This window comes from Sinohyriopsis cumingii, chromosome 10, assembly GCF_028554795.1.
Source record: "Sinohyriopsis cumingii isolate HCF-2022 chromosome 10, ASM2855479v2, whole genome shotgun sequence".
NCBI lineage: Eukaryota > Metazoa > Mollusca > Bivalvia > Unionida > Unionidae > Sinohyriopsis > Sinohyriopsis cumingii.
The window spans coordinates 42,281,318-42,307,595 of NC_142970.1; the positions used below are offsets into that span (position 1 = coordinate 42,281,318).

At 37.4% G+C, this 26,278-nt stretch overlaps 1 protein-coding gene and 1 long non-coding RNA gene across 5 annotated transcripts in view; one reads left to right on the forward strand and one right to left on the reverse strand.

The window, feature by feature from the left end:
* Nucleotides 1-26,278, reverse strand: part of LOC149789932 (uncharacterized) — a 475,016-nt gene that overhangs the window by 231,167 nt on the left and 217,571 nt on the right. The gene's annotated exons all lie outside the window — the stretch shown is intronic.
* Nucleotides 446-19,300, forward strand: LOC149789933 (uncharacterized). The gene is made up of 2 exons (XR_016423770.1): nt 446-814; nt 18,773-19,300. It is a non-coding gene; the product is annotated as an uncharacterized LOC149789933 (long non-coding RNA).

Below are 26,278 nucleotides of genomic sequence, written 5' to 3' on the forward strand. Positions count from 1 at the left end.
ACTCCGCATGGATTTATAACAATAAATTTACATGATCCAAGAACAAGATATCGTGTGGGTCTTGATAAAATCTTTTAATTAATAGCAGCAGAGAGGGCACCTACCAATGTTGGTCGTCCAGTAATTAAACAAAAAAAGAATAAATAAACACGTAGAATATTTTATTTTTTTCAGCTACCTTTTCGATAGGGTTTTATTGATGGGGTTGGTTTCAACAAAAAATAAAATCATCTCAAGGAAACGTTTATTTGTGTAAATCTGGACCTTCTACGTGTTTATTTTTTTTTGTTTGTTTTATTTGTTTGTCGGAATTCTATGGTCTGTTCGCCCTCTCTGCTGCTCTTGGAAAAAATGTGAAAATCCTAAATCATCATAACAGGATAAACGTATGTAAACAGGATAAATATTTACACCAAAATGGATATGAAATTGATACCAGGGAAAATACTTTATTCACAATTTATCTACAATTTGCTGCTTGACCGGAGTTTGGTAACTCGTGCCGCCTTCCATACGGGCTTATTAGTCTGACCTGTCCTGCGCTTGCCCATTGAGTTTTAACAGCGATGAAAGCGACTTAGGACGGGTTCATTCAGTGATCGATATGACGAAGTCCAGTATGTTGTATAAGAAGCTGTGACATCTATTAAATATCATTTCTAATGATCATACGTTATCTCCGCAATCGGCTCCCATCTCGAAAATGTCTCCTTATCATGTCAAACGTGTGTCTTTCCAAATCATCAGGAGGCTACACGTACATGTATACGCATCTGTAATCAGCTGATCTTTGCTTCCGGCAGCCTTTATTAGGGTAATTTTAACTGTTTTTCTTCCCATCAGAAAATTGTATAGCGTTTAAAAAAAACAAAAACCAGTTTAGCCTTCCCCATTCCCGTATGACACGCAAGTGAAGTCAGATTTACTTGATTCCGTAATTATTATCAACGTATTCATTCTGAATCAATTAGGTCATCCTGATGATTACGGTATCGGTTGACTCAGGTTTTGCTGATCGTATTATACCGGGTTTGGCGACGGATTCATGCTATTTCCAAATCGCTTGTATATAGTAGTGTATGGTGATCTTGCAAGTCGTTGATTGTAGTAATTGACAAAGAGACTTGGTCCTGATTTTGAAGGATGCAATTACCGTAAAGACTAGAAAACTGCCTGTTTCATTACTCTCTAAGTTGTGTGCAGGGTCCTTGCAAAACCTTAACTAAAATTAAGAAGATGCGTTTATCTTTAATTTTTTTAATTTATTTATATCTTTTACTGAACAGTGTGTACTATTTTCTTATCATAATATGGCAGCTAAAAGGAAATCATTGCAAACTGTTTGTCTCCAATATTCTCATGATTTGTGCATAATATTCATGTTAAAAAATAATGACTTGTAATAATGTATTCATTTCAAAAGGTAAATACTAGCTTAAAGTACATCATTAAGTGTGGCACAGGTTGATGCGGAATCGAATTATTATAAAAGAGAAGAATTATTATCAAATCACCCAATTATATTTAATTTGGATATTGATGGAGTGCAGCCAGCACTGTGACTCCTCAAATTTAACAAGCTGCATAGAAGTTAATATGTGGTAAATGTCATTGATGGCACTAATTCCTGTTGTGAGTCTATGGTCTTAAACTAAGTAATGGAAAAAATCCATCATGTCATGAGTTAATGGTCCTAAACTAAGTAACAGAAAACAGCAAAACCAATAAAGTATTATTAGATTTAGCAAATGATTTATTTCCATACAATACAAAGTGAAAATTTAAAAGGCAACTTACAATATTATCTTTTACTGAGCAGTGTGTAATATTTTCTTATCATAACATATCTGAAAAGGAAATTAATGCAAACTATTTATTTCTCCAGTATTCTCATGACTTGTGTGTAATATTCGTGTTAAAAATTAATCACTTGTAATAATCTATTCATTTCAAAAGGTAAATACTAGCTTAAAGTACATCATTAAGTGTGGCACAGGTTGATGCAGCAGGTAATTAATTCTAAAAGAGAAGAATTATTATCAAATCATCCAATTATATTTAATTTGGATATTGATGTAGTGCAGCCAGCCTTCTTGTGACTCTTCAAATTTAACAAGGTTTTTTAGAAGTTAATATGTGTTAGTCATTGATGGCACTAATTCCTGTTGTGAGTCTATGGTCTTAAACTAAGTAATGGAAAAAATCCATCATGTCATGAGTAAACGGTCCTAAACTAAGTAACAGAAAACAGTAAAATCAATCAAGTTTTGTCAGATTTAACAAATGATTTATTTCCATATAATACAAAGTGAAAATTTATAAAGCAACTTACAATATTGTGAATTAAATCTCAAGTAGTCCTAAAAAAATATGTCACAAGTACAACAATTTAGATTATTCAGAATGAATTTCATTGGTGTTCCAAATAAATTCCAGTTGTGTATGTGTTATATTCCATTAGCCTGGAATAGTGTTGATTTGCTAACAGTGTTGATGTATCACAGTGATAAAATCTAAAATGTTCATGAATGAAATCACAATAATTCCATAGTGTAATTTAGCAACTGATATTAAGATATGGAATGAGTAATTCTGAAGTAAACAACTTTTTATAAAAAGCTAAGACACAACAACATAACCAGGATAATGTCCAATTTTTCTTCAAATTTATAACTAACTTGCTTCTAGAATATACCTGATTTCTAAAACAAGTAGACTTTAACCTCAGTAAAACTGTTCATCTCAAAGTAATAATTATTTTAATATGCAAATTAAAACCATAAACACGATAAAAATAATTACTTTACTGATGTTGTTAATTGGGCATAGGGCTGTATAATTAATTTGCTGATGTTAGGAATTAGTTGATTTCTAAAACAAATAGACATTAACTTTAGTAAATATGTTCATCTTAAAGTAATAATAATTTTAATATATCAGCTAAAATCATAAACAAGTTAAAGAATAATTTCTTTGCTGATGTAGTTAATTAGGCATAGGTTTGTATAATTATTTTGCTAATGTTAGGAATTCATTAGACCTAGGACTAAATCATTATTTTGCTGATGTTCAAAATTACTTATGCATAGGGCATTATGATTATTTAGCTGATGTTAGGAATTAGACATAAGGTTTTATAATTATTTGGTGATATTTGAAAATACTTAGGCCAAGGACTGTTTGATTAGTTAGCTGATATTAGAAATTAGTTAGGCGAAGGTCTGTATAATTATTTTGCTGATTTTAGGAATTAGTTAGGTACAGGACTGTTTGATTATTGTACTGATTTCAGGGATTTCAGGGATTAGTCAGACATTGGGTACAAGACACATGACCTATAGTCACAATTCATGCACCAGTAATAATGATGATGCGGTCCCTTTCATTAACCAGTAATAACTATGTTGTGGTTCTCATTCATTAACCAATAACAATGATGATGCGTTTACATAATGTGTTATGGTTGTCATGGAAATATCATGGTATAATTAGCAGTGAAAGAAAAGACCGATACAGAATTTCATAATTTTATATGGATTTTATTTTGGGCTTGCGAGTATTCAGTACCATTATAATAAATTCTAAGATGAGTGGACAGCATTGATTATCACCTCTGAGAAATGTGACCTGGAAACCGTTCATACGGCATTGATGGATAATTCAGATTTGATGAGTCAATAGAGGTCTTTTCTCAGTGTGGTATGATATGTCAAAATATTTTGATTTGCTCCAGTGTTAATTATAGGAACTATTTTCCAGGCTGAAGATTGATAATACTTATGGCGTAATTTAACGTCTGTGTGTGCTTATTGCTTGATTTAATGTCTGTTTATGCTTATTGCATGGTTCCATTCCATGTCTGTGTGTTTGTATGGCATGGTTTCCATATATGTATGTGTTATTTATGGCATGGTTTCCATGTATGTGTGTGCTTATGACATGGTTCCATTCCATGTCTGTGTGTTCTTATGGCATGGTTACCCATGTATGTGTGTGCTTATGACATGGTTCCAGTCCATGTCTGTATGTTCTTATGGCATGGTTTCCATGTATGTGTGTGCTTATGACATGGTTCCATTCCATGTCTTTGTGTTATTTATGGCATGGTTCCATGTTTGTGTGAAACCACTCCAGTGGGCTAAGTGGTAAAAGTGTCTGCCTTGGATGAAGTTCCCGGCTGAGTCATAGAAAAGAATTATAAAAATGGGACTGGCAGCTGCCTTGCTTAGCACTCAGCATTAAGAAGTTAAAGTTAGGACTGGATGGCCTGGTGTATGGATAACTTGGTGACTGGATGGAGCATGATGCTACATGTCTGCTGCATGAAGCTCTGGTGCTAGACATCATTATAAACTGCCACACTGCAAACATAGCTAAAAATCCAAATCACACACACTCTATGTCTGAGTGTGCTTATGGCATGCTTCATTATCTTTGAGCTGATGGCGTGTTCAATATCTGTTTGTGCTTCTGGCATGGTTCATGGTCTGTGTGTGCTGATGTCATGGTTTCCATGTCTTTGTATCCACATAGCATGGTTCAATGTTTTTGTGTGCTTGTGGCATGGTTTCAATGTAGGTATGTGTTTATGGAATGGCTCATTGCCTATGTGTGCTTATGGCATGTTCAATGCATGTGTGTGTTTATGACATGGCTCATTGCCTGTGTGTGTTTATGGCATGGCTCATTGCCTATGTGTGCTTATGGCATGTTCAATACCTGTGTGTGTTTATGACATAGCTAAATGCCTGTGTGTGCTTATGACATGGCTCCTTTCCATGTCTGTGTGTTCTTGTGGCATGGTCTTCTTGTATGTATGTGTTTATTGCATGGCTTAATGCCTGTGTGTGCTTGTGGCATGGTTCAATATGTGTGTGTGCTTATGGTATAGCTCAGTGCCTGTGTGTAATTATGGCATTGCTCAATGCCTGTGTGTGATTATGGCATGTCTTAATGCCTGCGTGTGCTTATGGCATGGCTCATTGCCTTTGTGTGCTTATGACATCACTCAGTATTTGTGCTTATGGCATGGCTCAATGTCTGTGTGTGCTTAAGGCATGACACAATGCCTGTGTATGCTTATGACATGGCTTAATGTATGTGTGTTCTTATGGCATGGTTCTATGTCTGTGGGTGCTTATGGCATGGCTCAATGTCTGTGTGTGCTTATGGCATCACTCAATATTTGTGCTTATGGCCTGGCTCAATGTCTGAGTGTGTCCTTATTATATTGTTCTCAGTGTCTGTGCTTATGCATGGCTCAGTATATGTGTGTGCATATGGCATGCTCAGTATATGCGTGTGTTCATGTCATGGGTCAATGCCTGTGTGTGCTTATGTCATGGCTCAGTGTGTTTATGGCATGGCTAAATGTCTGAATGTTTTTATATCATGGCTGAATGTCTCTGTGTGTATGGCATGTCTTGATGGCTGTGTGTGCTTATGACATGGCTCAGTGTTTGTGTGTGCTTATGACATGGCTTAATGTTTATTGTGTGTTTATGGCATGGCTCAATGTCTAAATGTTTTTATATCATGGCTGAATGTCCGTGTGTGTATGGCATTTCTTGATGTATGTGTGTACTTATGGCGCCATTCAATGTGTGTGCTTATAGCATGGCTCTATGTCTGAATGGGTTTATATCATGACTCAATGTCTCTGTGTGTATGGCTCTGTGTGTGCTTATCACATGTCTCAGTGTCTGTGTGTGCTCATGGTATGGTTCAATGTCTGTGTGTTTATGGCATGGTTTCTATTTATCTGTGTGCTGATGGCTTAGTTTCCAAGTCTTTGTGTCTTTATGGCATGGTTCAGTATCTTTCTGTGCTTTTAGCAGCTTAAAGTATGTTCAATGTCTGTTTGTGCTTGTGGCATGGTTAATTGCATGTGTGCTTAAAGCATGTGCAATGTCTATTTGTGCTTGTGGCATGGTTAATTGTATGTGTGTGCTTAAAGCAAGTGCAATGTCTGTTTGCAGTTGTGGCATGGCTAATTGTATGTGTGCTTAAAGCATGTCCGATGTCTGTTTGTGATTGTGGCATGGTTAATTATTTGTGTGCTTAAAGCATGTTCAATGTCTATTTGTGCTTGTGGCATGGTTAATTGTATGTGTGTGCTTAAAGCATGTGCAATGTCTGTTTGTAGTTGTGACATGGTTAATTGTATGTGTGCTTAAAGCATGTTCAATGTCTGTTTGTGATTGTGGCATGGTTTATTGTATGTGTGCTTAAAGCATCTTCAATGTCTGTTTGTGCTTGTGGCATGGTTAATTGTATGTGTGTGCTTAAAGCAAGTGCAATGTCTGTTTGCAGTTGTGGCATGGTTAATTGTATATGTGTGTTTAAAGCATTTGCAATGTCTCTTTGTGCTTGTGGCATGGATAATTGTATGTGTGTGATTAAATCATGTGCAGTGTCTGTTTGTAGTTGTGGCATATTTAATTCTAGGTGTGTTCTTAAAGCATGTGCAATGTCTGTTTATAGTTGTGGCATGATTAATTGTATGTGTGTGCTTAAAGCATCTGCAATGCCTGTTTGTGCTTGTAGCATAGTTAGTTGTATATGTGTGCTTAAAGCATTTACAATGTCTGTTTGTTCTTGTGGCATGGTTAATTGTATGTGTGTGCCTAAAGCATGTGCATGTATGTTTGTGCTTGTGGCATGGCTAATTGTGTGTGTGTTTAAAGCATGTTCAATGTTTATGTGTGCTTGTGGCATGGTTAATTATACGTGTGTGTTTAAAGCATGTGCAGTGTCCGTGCTTGTGTCATGGTTAATTGTATGTGTGTGCTTAAAGCATGTGCAATGTATATTTGTGCTTGCGGCATGGTTAATTGTATGTGTGTTTAAATCATGTGCAAAGTGTGTTTGTGCTTGTGGCATGGTTAATTGTATATGTGTGCTTAAAGCATGTGCAATGTCTGTTTACAGTTGTGGCATGGTTAATTGTATGTGTGTGCCTAAAGCATGTGCAATATCTGCTTGTAGTTGTGTCATGGTTAATTGTATGTGTGTGCTTAAAGCATGTGCATTGTCTGTTTGTGCTTGTGGCATGGTTAATTGTATGTGTGTGCTTAAAGTGTGTTCAATGTCTGTTTGTGCTTGTGTCATGGTTAATTGTATGTATGTGCTTAAAGCATGCGCAATGTCTGTTTTGGGCCCCAAGTGGCAGCGTGGCCTAAAGCGCTCTCCATTGTGGATGAATGCCATCTCACCTCTGTCTGTGTGGGTTCGAGTCTCAAATTCGACACTTGTGGGTATGTGAGAAAGCTTGCCAGTAGCTTCTCAAGGGTCGGTGGTTCTTTCCGGTTATTTTGCAGGTTATTCCACCAATATTAATACTGGCTCAAATGTATAGCCTATTTTGTGCTGAAAAATGTCGTCGAAACCTACAACAACAAGGTCTGTGGTTGTCGCATGGTAAATTGTATGTTTGTGTTTAATGCATGTCCATTGTCTATTTGTGGTTGTGGCACGGTTAATTGTATGAGTGTTTAAACCATGTTCAATGTCTTTTTGTGCTTGTGGCATGGTTAATTTTATGTGTGTGCTTAAAGCATGTACAATATCTATTTGTGCTTTTATCATGGTTGATTGTATGTGGGTGCTTAAAGCATGTGCAATGTCTGTTTGTAGTTGTGGCATGGTTAATTGAATGTTTGTGCTTAAAGCATGTGCAATGTCTGTCTGTGCTTGTGGCATGGCTAATTGTATGTGTGTGCTCAAAGCATGTGCAATGTCTGTGCTTTTGGCATAGTTAATTGTATGTGTGTGCTTAAAGCATGTGCAGTGTCTGTTTCTGCTTGTGGCATGGTGAGTTGTATGTGTGTGCTTAAAGCATGTGCAATGTCTGTTCATAGTTGTGGCATAGTTAATTGTATGTGTGCGCTTAAAGCATGTGCCATGTCTGTTTATAGTTGTGGCATGGTTAATTGTATGTGTGTGCTTAAAGGATGTGCAATGTCTGTCTGTGCTTGTGTTATGGTTTATTGTATGTGTGTGCTTAAAGCTTGTTCAATGTAGGTTTGTAGTTGTGGCATTGTTAATTGTACGTGTGTGCTTAAAGCATGTGCAAGTTCTTTTTGTGCTTGTGGCTTGGTTAATTATATGTGTGTTCAAAGCATGTTCAATGTCTATGTGTGCTTGTGGCATGGTTAATTTTATGTGTGTGCTTAAAGCATGTACAATATCTATTTGTGCTTATATCATGGCTAATTGTATGTGTGTGCTTAAAGCATGTGCAATGTCTGTGCTTGTGCCATAGTTAATTGTATGTGTGTGCTTAAAGCATGTGCAGTGTCTGTGCGTGTGGCATGGTGAATTGAATGTGTGTGCTTAAAGCATGTGCAATATCTGTTTATAGTTTTGGCATAGTTAATTGTATGTGTGTGCTTAAAGCATGTGCAATGTCTGTTTGTGCTTGTGTCATGGTTAATTGTATGTGTGTGCTTAATTCATATGCAATATCAGTAGTTGTGGCATGGTGAATTGTATGTGTGTGCTTAAAGGATGTGCAATGTCTGTTTGTGCTTGTGTCATGGTCAATTATAAATGTGTTTAAAGCATGTACAGTGTCTATTTGTGCTTGTGGCATAGTTGATTGTATGTGTGTGGTTAAAGCATGTGCAATGTCTGTTTGTGCTTGTGGCATGGTTAATTGTATGTGTGTGCTTAAAGCAGTTGCAATGTCTGTTTGTAGTTGTGGCATGTTTAATTGTATGTGTGTGCCTAAAGCATGTGCAATGTCTGTTTGTAGGTGTGGCATGGTTAATTGTATGTGTGTGCTTAAAGCATGTGCATAGTCTGTTTTTGCCTGTGGCATGGTTAATTGCACGTATGTGCTTAAAGCATGTGCAGTGTCTGTTTGTGCTTGTGGCATGTTAATTGTATGTGTGTGCTTAAAGCATGTGCAATGTCTGTTTGTGCTTGTGTAATGGTTAATTGTACGTGTGTGCTTAAAGCATGTGCCAGGTCTGTTTATAGCTGTAGCATGGTTAATTGTATGTGTGTGCTTAAAGCATGTTCAATGTCTGTTTTTGGGCCCCGAGTGGCAGCGTGGTCTAAAGCACTCTCAATTATAGATGAATGCCATCTCACCTCTGTCTGTGTGGGTTCGAGTCTCAAATTCGGCCCATGTGGGTATGTGAGAAAGCTTGCCAGTAGCTTCTCAATGGTCGGTGGTTCTTTCCGGGGATTTTGCATGTTCTTCCGCCACCATTAATGCTGGCTGCTATGTATAGCCTATTTTATGCTGATAAATGGTGTCGAACCCTACAACAACAACAATGTATGTCGTGGTGACATGGTAAATTGTATGTGTGTGTTTAAAGCATGTTCATTGTCTATTTGTGCTTGTGGCATGGTTAATTGTATGTGTGTGCTTAAATCATGTGCAGTGTCTGTTTGTGCTTGTGGCATGTTATTTGTATGTGTGTGCTTAAAGCATGTGCAATGTCTGTTTGTGCTTGTGTAATGGTTAATTGTATGTGTGTGCTTAAAGCATGTGCCAGGTCTGTTTATAGCTGTAGCATGGTTAATTGTATGTGTGTGCTTAAAGCATGTGCAGTGTCTGTTTGTGCTTGTTTCATGGTTAAATGTATGTGCGTGCTTAAAGCATGTGCACTGTCTATCTTTGCTTGTGTCATGGGTAATTGTATGCGTGTTCTTAAAGCTTGTGCAATGTCTGTTTGTGCATATTCCATGGTTATTTGTATGTGTGTTTAAAGCATATTCAATTCTTATTTCGCTTGTTGCATGGTTAATTGGATGTGTGTGTTTAAATCATGTGAAATGTCTGTTTATAGCTGTGGCATGGTTAATTTTATGTGTGTGCTTAAAGCATGTGCAATGTCTGTTTGTGCTTGTGTAATGGGTCATTGTATGTGCGTGATTAAATCATGTGCAGTGTATGTTTGTAGTTGTGGCATGGTTAATTGTAGGTGTGCACTTAAAGCATGTGCAATGTCTGTTTGTAAGTGTTGTATGGCTAATTGTATGTGTGTGCTTAAAGCATGTGCATTGTCTGTTTGTGCTTGTGGCATGGTTAATTGTATGTATGTGCTTAAAGCATGTGCAATGTCTGTTTTTGGGCCCCAAGTGGCAGCGTGGTCTAAAGCACTCTCCATTATGGATGAATGCCATCTCATCTCTGTCTGTGTGGGTTCGAGTCTCAAATTCGGTCCATGTGGTGTGTGAGATAGCTTGCCAGTAGCTTCTCAACGGTCGGTGGTTCTTTCCGTTGATTTTGCATGGTATTCCGCCACCATTAACACTGGCTGCTATGTATAGCCTATTTTGTGCTGCAAAATGGTGTCAAACCCTACAACAACAACAATGTATGTGGTGGTGACATGGTAAATTGTATGTGTGTGCTTAAAGCATGTTCATTGTCTATTTGTGCTTGTGGCATGGTTAATTATGTGTGCTTAAAGCGTGTTCAATGTCTATTTGTGCTTGTGGCATGGTTAATTGTATGTGTGTGCTTAAAGCATGTTCAATGTCTATTTGTGCTTGTGGCATGGTTAATTGTATGTGTGTGCTTAAAGCATGTGCAATGTCTGTTTGTAGTTGTGGCATGGTTAATTGTATGTGTGTGCTTAAAGTATGTGCAGTGTATGTTTGTGCTTGTGGCATGGTTAATGATATGTGTGTGTTTAAAGCATGTGCAATGTCTTTTTATAGTTGTGGCATGGATGATTGTATGTGTGTGCTCAAAGCCTGTGCAGTGTCTGTTTGTGCTTGTGGCATGGTTTATTGTATGTGTGTGCTTAAATCATGTGCAATGTCTGTTTGTGCTTGTGGCAAGTTAATTGTATGTGTGTGCTTAACGCATGTGCAATGTCTGTTTGTAGTTGTGACATGGTTAATTGTATGTGTGTGCTTAAAGCATGTGCAATGTATGTTTGTGCTTGTGTCTAGGTTTATTGTATGTGTGTGCTTAAAGCATATGCAATATCTGTAGTTGTGGCATGGTTAATTGTATGTGTGTGCTTAAAGCATGTGCCATGTCTGTTTCTAGGTGTGGCATGGTTAATTGTATGTGTGTGCTTAAAGCATGTGCCATGTCTGTTTATAGTTGTGGCATGGTTAATTGTATGTGTGTGCTTAAAGCATGTGCAATTTCTGTTTGTGCTTGTGGCATGGTTAATTGTATGTGTGTGCTTAAAGCATGTGCAATGTCTGTCTGTGCTTGTGTCATGGTTAATTGTATGTGTGTGCTTAAAGCATGTGCAATGTCTGTTTGGGGGCCGTGAGTCGCAGCGTGGTCTAAGGCACACTCCATTATGGATGAATGCCATCTCACCTATGTCTGTGTGGGTTTGACTATCAAATTCGCCCCATGTGGGTATGTGAGAAAGCTTGAAAGTAGCTTCTCGAGGGTCGGTGATTCTTTTTGGGGATTTTGCGGGTTCTTCCACCACCATTAATACTGGCTGCCATGTATAGCCTATGTTGTGCTTAAAAATGATGTCAAACCCTACAACAACAAGAATGTCTGTGGTTGTGGCATGGTAAATTGTATGTTTGTGTTTAAAACATAGTCAATGTCTGTTTGTGGTTGTGGCATATTTCTGTGTATTTGCTGATGGCTTAGTTCTGTGTCTATGTATGATTAATATCAAGACCCATGTATGTATGTACCTATGACACCTGTTCTATGTCTGTATATGCTTATGGTCAAGTTCCATATCTGTATATACCTCTGGCATGTGTTCTATGTCTGTGTATGCTTCTGGTCAAGTTCCATATCTGTATGTACCTATGTCATGTTTTCTATGTCTGTATATGCTTATGGTCAAGTTCCATATCTGTATGTACCTATGTCATGTGTTCTATGTCTGTGTATGCTTATGGTCAAGTTCAATATCTGTATGTACCTATGGCATGTGTTCTATGTCTGTATATTCTTATGGTCAAGTTCCTTATCTGTATGTACCTATGGCATGTGTTCTATGTCTGTATATTCTTATGGTCAAGTTCCATATCTGTATGTACCTATGGCATGTGTTCTATGTCTGTATATTCTTATGGTCAAGTTCCTTATCTGTATGTACCTATGGCATGTGTTCTATGTCTGTATATTCTTATGGTCAAGTTCCATATCTGTATGTACCTATGGCATGTGTTCTATGTCTGTATATTCTTATGGTCAAGTTCCATATCTGTATGTACCTATCGCATGTGTTCCATGTCTGTATATGCTTTTGGTCAAGTTCAATATCTGTGTGTACCTATGGCATGTGTTCTATGTCTGTATATGCCTATGGTCAAGTTCAATATCTGTGTGTACCTATGGCATGTGTTCTATGTCTGTATATGCTTATGGTCAAGTTCGATATCTGTGTGTACCTATGGCATGTGTTCTATGTCTGTATATGCCTATGGTCAAGTTCGATATCTGTGTGTACCTATGGCATGTGTTCTATGTCTGTATATTCTTATGGTCAAGTTCGATATCTGTGTGTACCTATGGCATGTGTTCTATGTCTGTATATGCTTATGGTCAAGTTCATTATCTGTATGTACCTATGGCATGTGTTCTATGTCTGTATATGCCTATGGTCAAGTTCAATATCTGTGTGTACCTATGGCATGTGTTCTATGTCTGTATATGCTTATGGTCAAGTTCCATATCTGTATGTATGTATGGCACATTTTCCATGTCTGTCATGTTTATCTTTTGATGAACACTTTAACAGACAAGGAGATTAAAACAGCTGTTATTTGATTTTTGGTACCTGAGGATAATTTAAGATGCCATCACAAGAGTGTACAAGCAATGGCTAAGTGAGATGACATCACAATAGTGTACAACCAGTGGTTAAGTAAGATGACACCACAAGTGTATACAGCCAATGGCTAACTGAGATGACATCACAAGAGTGTACAACCAATGATTCAGTGAGATTACATCACAAGAGTGTACAACCAGTTATTAAATGAGATGACATCACAAGAGTGTACAACCAGTGATTAAGTGAGATGACATTACAACAGTGTACAACGAATGATTAAGTGAGATGACATCACAAGAGTGTACAAGAAATGATTAAGCGAGATGACATCATCAGAGAGTAAAACCAACGGCTAAATGAGATGACATCACAAGAGTGTACAACCAATGATTAAGTGAGATGACATCACAATAGTGTACAACCAATGATTAAGTGAGATGACATTACAAGAGTGTACAACCAGTGATTAAATGAGATGATATCACAAGAGTGTACAACCAATGATTAAGTGAGATGACATTACAAGAGTGTACAACCAATGATTAAACGAGATGATATCACAAGAGTGTACAACCAATGATTAAGTGAGATGACATTACAGGAGTGTACACCCAATGATTAAGTGAGATGACATCACAAGAGTGTACAACAAATGGTTAAGTGAGATGACATCACAGAGTACACTACCAATGTTTAAGAGAGATGACATCACAAGAGTGTGCAACCAATGGTTAAGTGAGATGATATCACAAGAGTGTACAAGCAATGGCTAAATGAGATGACATCACAAGACTGTACAACCAGTGGCTACGTGGGATGACATCACAAGAGTGTACAACCAATAGTTAAGTGTGATGACATAGCAAGAGTGTACAAGCAATGATTAAGTGAGATGACATCACAAGAGAGTACAAGCAATGGCAAAATGAGATGACATCAGAATAGTGTAGAACCAGTGATTAAATGAGACGACATCATCAGAAAGAGTACAACCATCAGCTAAATGAGATGACATCACAAGAGTGTACAACCAATGATTAAGTGAGATGACATTACAAGAGTGTACAACCAAAGAATAAGTGAGTTGACATTGCAAGAGTGTACAACCAATCATTAAGTGAGATGATATCACAAGAGTGTACAACCAATGATTAAGTTAGATGACATAACAAGAGTGTACACCCAATGATTAAGTGAGATGACATCACAAGAGTGTACAACCAGTGGTTAAGTGAGATGACATCACAAGAGTGTACAAGCAATGATTAAGTGAGATGACATCACAAGAGTGTACAACCAATGGTTAAGTGAGGTGACATCACAAGAGTGTACAACAAACCGCAAAATGGGATGACATCACAAGAGTGTAGAACCAATGACTAAGTGAGATGACATCATGAGAAAGACTACAACCAACAGCTAAATGAGATGACATCACAAGAGAGTACAACCAATGGCTAAATTAGATGACATCACCAAAGTGTACATCCAATCGCTAAGTGAGATGACATCACAAGAGTGTACAAGAGATGATTAAGTGAGATGACGTCACAAGAGTGTACAACCTATGATTAAGCGAGATGACATCACGAGAGAGTACAACCAATGGCTAAATGAGATGACATCACAAGAGTGTGAAGCCAGTGGCTAAGTGAGATGGCATCACAAGAGTGTACAACCAATGGTTAATTGAAATGACATCATAAGACTGTACAACCAATGGCTAAGTGAGATGACAACACAAGACTGTACAACCAGTGGCTAAGTGAGATGACATCACAAGAGTGTACAACTAATGGCTATGACAGATTTTATTTAAAGAGACATTAGCTTGTTAGATCTATTTTACCACCTGTTTAAATGCATGCCATTTACATGCATACAAATTGCATGTATACCATTTACAAACATCCCATTTACATGCATACCATTTACATGCATACTATATACATGTATACCATTTACATGTATACCATTTACATATGTATACCATTTACATGTATACCATTTACATGCATACCATTTACATGTATACCATTTACATGCATACCATTTACATGTATACCATTTACATGCATACCATTTACATGCAGACCATTTACATGTACACCATTTACTTGCATACTATATACATGTATACCATTTGCATGCAGACCATTTACATGTATACCATTTACATGCATACCATTTACATGTATACCATTTACATGTACACCATGTACATGTGTACCATTTCCATGCAGACCATTTACATGTATACCATTTACATGCATACCATTTACATGTATAACATTTACATGCATACCATTTACATGTATAACATTTACATGCTTACCATTTACTTGCAGACCATTTACATGTATAACATTTACATGCATGCCATTTACTTGCAGACCATTTACATGCATACCATTTACATCCATCCCATTTACCTGCAGATCATTTATATGTATGCCATTTACATGCATGTCATTTACATGCATGCCATTTATTTGCAGACGATTTACATGCATACATTTACATACAAACCATTTACATGCAAACCTTTTACATGCATACCATTTACATGCTCTGTATTCACCTTGCAGAGTACATTAAAAGGATAATTCTTTGCTCTATAGTCATCTTGCAGAGTACTGTTGTGCAGGGTTACTCCATTTAGACTTGTCACATCTGTGTGGTCCAAGTCATGTTTTACTGTTTTGTAAGAACAATACATTTGGAAATCTATTAGTTTCACAAATACTGAGGCTGAGCACTGTTTTAATGCTTGGCAAGGAAATAAGTGTCACGAGTCAGGAATACTGTTCTACTGTTAGTCACAGACACTATTTTGAAGTGTCATGATTCATGAGGAGGAATATTGTTTTACTGTTAGGCATCAACATTCCTTTTCAAACTGTCATTAGTATGCGATCAGAAGTACTGTTTAAGTGCTTGTAATGGGAATTCATTTTGGAAGTATCATCACTATGGGGTTATGAATACTACTGTGATGTTGGCATGTGCACATGTTTTGGTTGTCATGAATACTATGGCACTGTTGGCATGGTGCTTATTTTGGCTGTCATGAATTCTACTGTACTGTTGGCATGGACACTTATTTTGGGTGTCATGAATTCTACTGTACTGTTGGCATGGACACTTATTTTGGGTGTCATGAATTCTACTGTTCTGTTGGCATGGCCACTTATTTTGGTTGTCATGAATTATACTGTACTGTTGGCATGGACACTTATTTTGGGTGTCATAAATAATACTGTACTGTTGACATGGACACTTATTTTGGGTGTCATGAATTCTACTGTTCTGTTGGCATGGACACTTATTTTGGGTGTCACGAATACTATGTACTGTTGGTATGGTGCTTATTTTGGGTGTCATGAATTCTACTGTACTGTTGGCATGGACACTTATTTTGGGTGTCATGAATTCTACTGTACTGTTGGCATGGACACTTATTTTGGGTGTCATGAATTCTACTGTACTGTTGGCATGGACACTTATTTTGGGTGTCATGAATTCTATTGTACTGTTGGCATGGACACTTGTTTTGGTTGTCACGAATACTATGTACTGTTGGCATGGACACTTATTTTGGTTGCCATGAATTCTACTGTTCTGTTGGCATGGACACTTATTTTGGGTGTCACGAATACTATGTACTGTTGGTATGGTGCTTATTTTGGGTGTCATGAATTCTACTGTACTGTTGGCATGGACACTTATTTTGGTTGTCATGAATTCTACTGTACTGTTGGCATGGACACTTATTTTGGGTGTCATGAATTCTACTGTTCTGTTGGCATGGACACTTGTTTTAGGTGTCACGAATACTATGTACTGTTGGTATGGTGCTTATTTTGGTGTCATGAATTCTACTGTTCTGTTGGCATGGACACTTATTTTGGGTGTCATGAATACTACTGTACTGTTGGCATGGACACTTATTTTGGTTGTCATGAATTCTACTGTTCTGTTGGCATGGACACTTATGTTGGTTGTCATGAATTCTACTGGTTCTGTTGGCATGGACACTTATTTTGGGAGTGTCTTGACTGGGGGTCAGGAATACTGTCTTGTTGTTTGGCAAGGACAGTACATATAGAAGTGCAGTTATTCTTATTCCAGGATTACTCTTTTACTGTTAATCCAGGCATTGGAAGTGTCATGACCAGAAGGTTATAGTATTGCTTTACCCTAACACAAGGACACTCCATTTGGAAGTGTCATGGCTATAGGGTTAGGAGTACTGTTTTGCTGTTAGCCATATATACTTGATTTGGAAGTGTCATGAATATGTGGTTAGGAGTACTCTTTTGCTATTAGCCATAGATACTCAATTTGGAAATGTCATGACTATGTGGTTAGGAGTACTGTTTTGCTGTTAGCCATAGATACTCAATTTGGAAGTGTCATGACTATAAGGTGATTAGTTGTTTTACCGATTGCCATAGTCACACTGGTATAGTCATGACTACGACATCAGGAATAACGATTTTTCTGTTAGACATGGAATTTCGATTTGGAAATGTCATAACTTTGGGATCATATTATTATGTTAATGTTAGGCTATTCAGCTTGTCCCAAATGTCAGGTAACTACACTAAAAGTATCACAGATCTATTTGAGCCAATCCTCTTGTCCCAAATGCCTGTTAACTACACTTGATGTATCACAGATCTATTTGAGCCAATCCTCTTGTCCCAAATGCCTGTTAACTACACTTGAAGTATCACAGATCTATTTGAGCCAATCAGCTTGTCCCAAATGCCAGTTAAATACACTAGAAGCAAGTGTACCTAGTATCAGCAAGTGTACCTAGTATTAGCAACTGTACCTAGTATCAGCAACTGTATCTAGTATCAGTAACTGTACCAAGTATCAGCAACTGTACCAAGTATCAGTAACTGTTCCTAATATCATGTGTCCTTTTGTATATGATATTCAATTGTATACAAGAAACAAACTTTGTTTTTTCAGGCTTGTCAGTCAGCTTTGGTGTATTAGTCTCTCAATCAGCTGTGGTGTAGTAGTTTTTCGCAGTCAGCTATGGTGTAGTAGTCTTTCACAGTCAGCTATGGTGTATTAGTCTTTCCCAGTCAGCTATGGTGTTGTAGTCTTTCCCAGTAAGCTATGTTGTATTAGTCTTTCTTAGTCAACTATGGTGTAGTATTCTTTCCCAGTCAGCTGTGGTGTAGTAGTCTTTCTCAGTCACTTGTGGTGTAGTAGTCTTTCCCTGTCAAATATGGTGTAGTAGTCTTTCCCATTCAGATGTGGTGTAGTTGTCTTTCCCAATCAGCTGTGGTGTAGTAGTCTTTCCCTGTCAGCTGTGGTGTAGTAGTCTTTCCCAGCCAGCTGTCATGTAGTAGTCTTTCTCAGCTATGTTATTGTAGTGTTTCCCAGTCAGTTATGGTGTAGTAGTCTTTCTCAGTCATCCATGTGTAGTAGTCTTTCTCGGCTGTGGTGTAGTAGTCTTTCCCATTCAGCTGTGGTGTAGTAGTCTTTCCCAGTCAGCTGTGGTGTAGTAGTCTTTCCCTGTAAGCTGTGGTGTATTAGTCTTTCCCAGTCAGCTGTTGTGTAGTAGTCTTTCCCAGTAAGCTGTGGTGTAGAAGTCTTTCCAAGTCAGCTGTTGTGTAGTAGTCTTTCCCAGTAGGATGTGGTGTAGTAGTCTTTCCCAGTCAGATGTGGTGTAGAAGTCTCTCCCAGTGAGCGTTGGTGTAGTAGTCTTTATCAGTCACCTATGGTGTAGTAGTCTTTCTCAATCAGCTATGGTGTAGTACTCTTTCTCAGAATGGTACTATGTAGCCTTGAAGCCATTGACTGTGGTGAGATGGAGGATGGCTTGTCAGTTTGAGAGACCATAACTTCAGAAAATGCAACATAAGGAATGTTGACATATTTTATATTTTGATCCCAAATGATAAATAACAGTTAACACATGTAGTTAAACTTAAGCCCTATCTATCTATCTATATATCTATCTGTATTTATAATATGATTGCAGTCTTCTAAACACTTTATAATATATTTGGCAGTTATACATGATGTGGCTGAAGGTGATCCATCCAGAGACTGGCTACTGTGATAAGTTTGGTATGAGACAGTGTGGCTGTAGGTGATCCATCCAGAGACTGATTATTGTGATAAGTTTGGTATTAGACATTTGTTCTGTTGTCTCACTTTAGCTAAACGAATATGACAAATATTTGTCTGGTACCCTAGCCTCCTGTGTTGCACTGCACTCAAGGCCAGCCATGACCTTTGAACGGCCAATATCTTAGGAGAAATTACAATTTTGCAGAATAAATCAAAACAATGCATTCGCAATAAAGAAATAGGATTAAATTATTTTGTCAGCTTTGTCACCACCACCTTCTTCATTGCATTAGTCAAAACTGTGTCAATTGAAAAGGTTCTCATTCTTTGTTTAAAGTATCACTATGCAGTATTGTCATTTTAAACCATTTTGTGTGAGCGAGTTGGTACAGTGAGAGTGTGGAACTGTTTGGTCATGGTTTAGCTGTGCCAGAGATGCTTTATTTGAATAAATATTTTCAGTTGTTTTTTTATTGCTTGGTTTTTTAACATTAAATTTCAACAAATGAATTGTCAGCAAATTTTCTCTATTGACAAATGAATTCATGTTTATGGATTAATGGCCATTTCTTTGTCATATGACATAATGCATTATACTGCTCCGGATCACTGTGACTTACTGCTGTGACACCACCCTCGTTGTGAGGTTTATTACATTATACTACTTTAGACCAATGTGACTTGTTTCTGTGGCACTCCACTTTTTGTGAGGTTCATTCCATTATACTACTCTAGATCACTGTGACTTGCTTCTGTGACACTACATTTGATGTGAGGTTCGTTCCAATATACTACTCTAGACCACTGTGACTTGCTTTTGTGACACTACAGTTGCTGTGAGGTTCATTCCATTATACTACTCTAGACCATTGTAACTTGCTTCTATGACACTAACCTTGTGAAGTTTATTACATTATACTACTTTACACCACTGTGACTTGCTTCTGTGACACTACAGTTGTTGCGAGGTTCATTCCATTATACTACTCTAGAACATTGTAACTTGCTTCTATGACACTAACCTTGTGAAGTTTATTACATTATACTACTTTACACCACTGTGACTTGCTTCTGTGACACTACAGTTGTTGTGAGGTTCATTCCATTACACTAGTCTAGATCACAGTGACTTGCATCTGTGACACTACTGTTGTTGTGAGGTTCATTACCTTATACTACTCTAGATTACTGTGACTTGCTGCTGTGACATTGCAGTTGTTGCATGGTTCATTCCATTGTTGCGAGGTTCATTCCATTATACTACTCTAGCTCACTGTGACTTGCTTCTGTGACGCTACAGTTGTTGTGTTGTTCGTTCCAATATGCTACTCTAGATCACTGTGACTTGCTTCTGTGACATTACAGTTGTTGTTCCATTATACTAATCTAGATCACTGTGACTTGCTTCTGTGACATTACAGTTGTTGTTGTTTTTCATTCCATCATGCCACTCTAGACCACTGTGACTTGCTTCTGTGACACTATAGTTGTTGTGAGGTTCATTCCATTATACTACTCTAGATCACTAACTTGCGTCGTTGATGCTACAGTTGTTGTGAGGTTCATTCCATTATGATACTGTAGATCACTGTGACTTGCGCCTGTGATACTACAGTGGTTGTGAGGTTCATTCCATTATACTACTCTAGATCACTGTTACTTGTTTCTGTGGCATTGCAGTTGTTGCGTGGTTCATTCCATTGTTGCGAGGTTCATTCCATTATACTACTCTAGCTCACTGTGACTTGCTTATGTGACATTGCAGTTGTTGTGTTGTTCATTCAATTATGCCACTCTAGATCACTGTGACTTGCTTCTGTGACATTACAGTTGTTGTTCCATTATACTACTTTAGATCACTGTGACTTGCCTCTGTGACATTACAGATATTCCATTATACTACTCTAGATCACTGTGCCTTGCTTCTGTGACATTACAGTTCTTGTTGTTTTTCATTCCATTATGCCACTCTAGACCATTGTGACTTGCTTCTGTGACACTACAGTTGTTGTGAGGTTCATTGCATTATACTACTCTTGATCACTGTGACTTGCATCGGTGATGCTACAGTGGTTGTGAGGTACATTCCATTATACTACCCCAGACCACTTTCAATTGCTTACATGGCATTGCCCCTGTTCTATGTTCATTACATCATGTTTCTCCACACCACTGTGACTTGCTTCTGTGACACTGCCCTTGTTGTGGGATTCATTTCATTCTTGTGCCGGCTTGAATTCTTTTGTTTGCAGATGTGTGTTCCTGTTTGATTTCATCATTTGTATTGTGTTGCAGCAACAAAACTGAACATTATTTGAAACTACATTCATATTATGTGTATAGAAATATTGTACTCAATACCTATGAATCGGCAATTGGAAGTAAATAGTGATGCAGGGTATTAACTATTGTACACTGTGTGCTCACCTGGACAATGAAACAATTATTTCCTTATGTCCAGCCCAATTAGTATGCTACTCCCATGTATCAGGGTGATGTATAGGTGCCAATTGAATGTCTTATTGTGGCTCAGTGTGCTATCAAAGTGCTAATTGAATGTCATGTCTTGCATTGGGGACATACCTTAGTGATGATTGAAAGTCTTGTCTCAGACGATGGTACTATCAAAGTGCTAATTGAATATTCTGTCTTGGATCAGAGTACTATCTAAGTGCTAACTGAATGTCTTATCGTGGATCAGGGTACTGTCTAACTGCTAATATAATGCCTTATCTTCTATCAGGGCACTACCTAAGTGCTAAATGAATATTCTATCTTGGATCAGAGTACTATCTAAGTGCTAATTTAATGTATTATCATATAGTGATAATCGAATATCATATCTTTAATTAGGGTACTGTATTGGACTAATGTAATGTCTTATCTTAGAATGTGGTACTACGTAAAAGCTAAATCAATATCTCATCTTTAATTAGGGTACTATTAAGAGCTAATTGAATGTCATGTCTTGGATATGGGACCTACCTTAGTGCTAATCAATGACATATGGTTTATCAGGATACTAAGTGCTAATTGAAAGTCTTGTCTTATATCAAGGTACTATCTAAGTGCTAAGTGAATGTCATCTTTTATCATTGTACTATCTAAGAGCTAAGTGATTGTCATCTTTTGGACCATCGACACAACTTAGTGATTTTAGACAGTTTTATCTTGGATTAGGGTTCTACTCAAGTGTGAATTGAATGTCTTATCTTGGATCAGAGTACTACTCAAGTGTGAATTGAATGTCTTATCTTGGATCATAGTACTACTCAAGTGATAACTGTAGGTTTAATCATGGATCAGGTTACTGAGTGCCATTTGTATGTCTTAATTTTAATCAGGATATTTTGTGCATATTTATTGATAAGGGTACTATCGAAGTGCTCATTGAATGTCTTATCTTTGATCAGGGTGCAATCTAAGTGATATTTCAAAGTGATATCTTGGATCAAGGAACTATCTAAGTGCTAATTGAATTGTCTTATCTTGGATCAGGGATATATCTAAGTACTAATTGAATGTCATTTTTTGGATCAAGGTACTACTGTATCTAAGTATTAATCTACTATCATATCTTGGATCAGGGTACTGTCTAAGTTCTAAGTGAAGGTCATATTTTGATTCAGGGTACTATCTAAGTGGTCATTGAATGTCTTATCTTGGATCAGTGTGCTAAGTGTTAATATAATGCTTTATCTTTAATTGGGGTACTATGTAAGCGATAATCGAATATCTTATCTTTAATTAGGGTACTATTTAAGAGCTAATTGAATGTTATGTCTTGGATCTGGGGACCTACCTTAGTGATAATCAATGTCATATGGTGGATCAGGGTGCTAAATAAGTGCTAATTGATTGTCTTATTTTGGATCCCGGAAATACTAAGTGCTAAATGAATGTCATGTCTTGGATCAGGGACATACCTTAATGATAATTGAAAGTCTTACCTTGGATAAGGGTACTACGTGCTAATTGAATGTCCTCTACTGGATCCGGGTACTAAGTGCTAACTGAATGTCTTTTTTTGGATCGGCGACATACCATAGTGATAATCGAACATGTTATCTTGGATCAGGGTAGTCTCTACGTGCTAATTGAATGTCTTATCTTTGATCAGGGTACTAAGTGCTAATTGAATGAATTATCTTGGATCTTGGTACCAAATAAGTGCTAACTGGACGTCTTGCATCAGGGTACTATCTATGTGCTATTTGAAAGTCCTATCTTGGATCAGGTTACTATGATCAAATTGAATGCCATGTCCTGGATCAAGGAGATATTTTAGTGATAATTGAAAGATTTATCTTGGATTTTGGGACTGTCTAAGTGCTAACTGAATGTGCTATCTTGGATTAGGGCACTAAGCGCTAATTGAATGTCTTATCTTCGATTAGGGTACTATCTAAATGGTTATTGAATGTCTTATCCTGGATTAGGATACTGTCTAAGTGCTAATTGAATGTCCTATCTTGGATCAGCGTACTATCTAAGTTCTAATTTAATTTTATATCTTGGATCAGGGTGCTATCTAAGTACTAATTGAATGTCTTATCTTGGATCTGGGTAATATGTAAGTGTTAACTGAATGGCTTATCTTCGATCAGGGTATTATATAAGAGCTAATTGAATGTTATTACTTGCCTCGGGGACCTACCTTAGTGATATTTCAATCTCATATCGTGGATCAGGTTACTATCTAAGTGCTAACTGAGTGTCTTATCTTGTATCAGGGTACTATCTAAGGGCTAATTGAATGTCATGTATTTGATCAGTCACATACTTTGGTCATAAATGAAAGTCTTATCTTGGATTAGGGCACTATCTAAGTGTTAATTGAATGTCATGTCTTGGATCATGATACTTGTTAAGTGCTAAGTGAATGTCCTATCCTGGATAAGGTACTACCTAAGTGCTAACTGAATGTCTTTTCTTGGATCAGGGTACTATCTAACTGCTAAATGAATTTCCTGTCTCGGATTAGGGTACTATCTTAGTGCTAACTGAATGTCTTATCGTGGATATCTTGGGCACTAAGTAAGTGCTAATTTAATGTGATATCTTTAATCAGGGTACTATCTAAGTGCTAATTGAATATCTCTTCTTTGATCTGGGCACTATCTATGTACTAATGGAATGTCTTATCTTGGATCATGGTACTATCTAAGTGATTACTTAATGTCTTATCTTGGCTCAGGGTACTAAGTGCTAATGGAATGTTTTATCTTGGATCAGGTTAATATCTAAGTGCTAGCTGAATATCTTATCTTGGATCAGGGCACTATCTAAATGCTAATTGAATGTTCTATCTTTGATCAGGGTACTATCTTAGTACTAATTGGATGTCGGATCTTGGATCAGGGTACTGTATAAGTGCTAATTGAATGTCATATCATGGATCAGGATACTCTCTAAGTGCTAATCGTATGTCTTCCTTTGGATCAGTATACTATCTAAATATGTATTACATATCTTTGACCAAGGTACTACTCAAGTGCGAATTGAATATGTTATGTTGGATCAGGTAATATCTGAGTATTAATTGAATTTATGATCTTGGATCAGGGTACTACTCAAGTGCTAATTGTATTTCTTATCTTGGATCATGTTACTAAATGCCATTTTTATGTCTTAACTTGGATCAGGGTATTTTGTGCTAATTGATAGGTCAGGGTTCTATCCAAGTACTGATTGAATGTTATATATTGGATCAGGGTACAATCTAAGTGCTAATTCGATGTCATATATTTGGTCAAAGGTAATACTAAATGTTAATTGAATGTCTTTTCTTGGTTCAGGGTACAGTTTAAGTGATAATTAAATTTCTTGTTTTGGATCAGGGTACTCTAAGTGATAATTGAACGTCATATCATTGGTCAGGATACAGTCTTAAGTGCTAGTTGAATGTCACATCATGGATCAGGTTTCCGTGTAAGTGTTAATTAAATGTGATATCTTGGATTCTATCCAAGTGATAGCTGAATGTCTTATCTTGGATCAGGGTACTGTCTAAGTGGTAATTCAATTTCTTATCTTGGATTAGGGTACTATCTATGTGCTAATTGAATGTCGTATATTGTATCAGTGTACTATCGATATGAGGGTTTTGTTGTTATGGTTTTTTTGGGTGCTCGGGATGTTTAATTAAAGTTTGGATGGAAGTTAAATTAGTGAAAGATGTAAATCTCCGAGGCTCCAGTCAGCACTGGTGACGGTTAGATAGCTAAATATACAACAAGTTTGAAATTCGATGAAAAACAATTTAATAACAATTCATTAGGTAATGATGCAAATTTCCAATTACACTCCTTCCGCTCGACCCTTTAATAACCTATTGCATCAGTTGATAGCAGTGTGAGATCGATTTCTATCTGTCCTTGTATTATACTCCTCTGTGGCATTCTTCTCCCATATTTCTCCCAATTCCTTCTTCTCCTCGACTTCTCTATACTCCTCCTCCTCCACTTTTCTCCTCCAAACCCCTTTTCCTCCTCCTCCACCATCTATCCATCTTCTCTCCACCGACAAGACTTCTGTCGCCTCCTATTGTTCGGCTAGTCTCACTTCCGTCTCCCCTCTTGGAGACTTGGGACGCAACAGAACCGGAAGTTCTCTGTCCCTTATAAAGCTTCCTTTCGAAGCTTTGTCCTCCTTAGTGTCTGCTTATAAGTTTTACCAACAAATTACGAGTGGTTTTCTCGGAGTAACCCTATTTGCTCAACAATCACCAATGAGAAACCATCTGCTTACGAGTTATGAAAGTTATAATTCGGATCTAAATTGCAAGCACACCCTCTATCTCAGTTCTGACTGGATGTCGCTGTGACCCGTTCCAATCAAATTTAGCAGAAAACGTCCTTCTTGCTTTCTGTCCACGTGGGGACGGATAAAAGCACGCCCATTCACATGTAGGTGTGATACGGCAAACATTTGTCCAGTTGGCACGATCAATAACCTCTGCCGATTAAATATTACGGGTCTCTGGCCGGTCATGTCACCTTGCGTAAGAGATTAACACTAGCCCGCGGCAGTCTTTAGACATCAAACAAATGACCGTGGTAATACTTTGAAGACAGTAGATTTATAGCTTATGCATGACTTTATAGCTGCGCTTAGCAAACGTGTCAACCTAAGTGCAGGGCAAATGTCTCATATTGGATCAGCGTACAATCTAAGTGCTAATTTAATGTCTTATTTTTGATCAGGGTACTATCTCAGTGCTAATTGAATGTCTTATCTTGGATCAGCATACTATGAAAGTGCTTACCGAATGTCCGGTCTTGGATCAGGGTACTATCAAAGTGCTTATTGAACACCTTATCTTGGATCAGCATACTATCAAAGTGCTCATTGAACGCCTTATCTTGGATCAGGGTACTATCTAAGTGCTCATTGAATGTCCTATCTTGAAACATTAGTGATAATAATTGAATGTCTTATCTTCG